General features: G+C 38.3%; 1 non-coding gene across 1 annotated transcript; it reads right to left on the bottom strand.

The window, feature by feature from the left end:
* Positions 1-771: 771 nt before the first annotated feature.
* MIR205 (microRNA mir-205) lies at positions 772-921 on the bottom strand. Its single transcript, NR_105720.1, has one exon. It is a non-coding gene; the product is annotated as a microRNA mir-205 (primary transcript).
* Positions 922-1,301: the final 380 nt, after the last annotated feature.

Genomic DNA, 1,301 nt, shown 5'->3' with positions numbered 1-1,301 from the left:
TATATCCTGACAGCAGGTGTATTATTTGTTGTTTTTTCCTTTCAGATTTCCACCAAGCCTGGTGTTTTAAGCGTATGTCTTGAGAGGAGACCTATATAAAGGCAATTACAACTGGTGAATGATTAATGCTGGATCTGACATTTTTACGTGTCAAATATGTTTAAGTACATTAACCTTTGCTGGATTTACACTGCTACCTTGCAAGATATATCTTACACAGAGCCTGGAATATCTGAAAACTGTCTCAACTTAAATCTTATTTACATTCATTTTATTATAATATAAATGGGTTTTAAAAGTCTTAAGGTAGTTTTTCTTTTGGTTGTTGATGTTGTGCCATTCCATACATCTTGCAGGAATCTGAATGAAGCAGTGTTTTTCCTTGTTGATTACAAACAAATATGCTAGCCAATTGCTTGGGGACAGAGGATAAGAGACAAGTCCCTTTTCCATCTCTTCCCTCCACTTCAGCCCTAGCCCCAGCCAGCTTCTTCATATCAGCCCAAAGGAGAGAAGATAAAAAAATGAAGGGTTGCCCAAATCTATTGATTAAAAAAATAGAACTATAAAATTTATAGCAGCCAAGTTGGGTAAACTTTTAATTTTTTTGAGGTTGCAGACAAATAGACATTTTTAAAGTGTTAATTTTAAAGGGGACAAGGATCAGGGGGAGCTATTCCCATTCCTGGTGTCTGGTGCAATATATGTATCACTTTGCCCTGCCCAAGTCTTCCTCTGCAGGCTGATTTCAGCTCCAAACATTCAGTGTTTCTTTTCTTGTGTCAGAGTTAATCTTGAAGTGGCTGCTGTGCTGAGTCAACTCCATGCCTCTTAAGCTTCACTCCACTGAAATCTGATTAGATATGAGACAGACTCCGGTGGAATGAAGGACAAGAGAAACTCATGGATCATCTTGAGCTTTCATCTTCAGAGTATCTATAGACAAATGCCAAACTCACTAGTTGTCAATGCTGAGAGAACTATCAAAGGTCTTAAGGTCACATAACTGGGTTGTGTTAAGTATCTCACCCCTCTTCTGTGTTTACTCCATGGGAAAAATAGTCTTCATATGGTTAAGTTCTCTAATGTATCTTAGCATTGTCCCACAGACAGGCTGAGGTAGTCAACAGAAAATAAAGGAAATTTCTGATCAGTATCTTCTGGCTCCAACAGAAGATTCTTGACATTGACCTAGATGTGAACATCAGTACATCTGCACTCTCTTTCTCTGTGTCTCACAATTCCATCCTTATATCAAGCCCAAATATTGCGCTTTGGTTGGGGAGACAAATGTCCTAAAA

The sequence above is a fragment of the Sarcophilus harrisii genome, chromosome 4 (assembly GCF_902635505.1).
Source record: "Sarcophilus harrisii chromosome 4, mSarHar1.11, whole genome shotgun sequence".
Taxonomy (NCBI): Eukaryota; Metazoa; Chordata; class Mammalia; order Dasyuromorphia; family Dasyuridae; genus Sarcophilus; species Sarcophilus harrisii.
The sequence above is the reverse complement of the archived record's forward strand: the minus strand, read 5'-3'. Positions and strand labels throughout refer to the sequence as shown.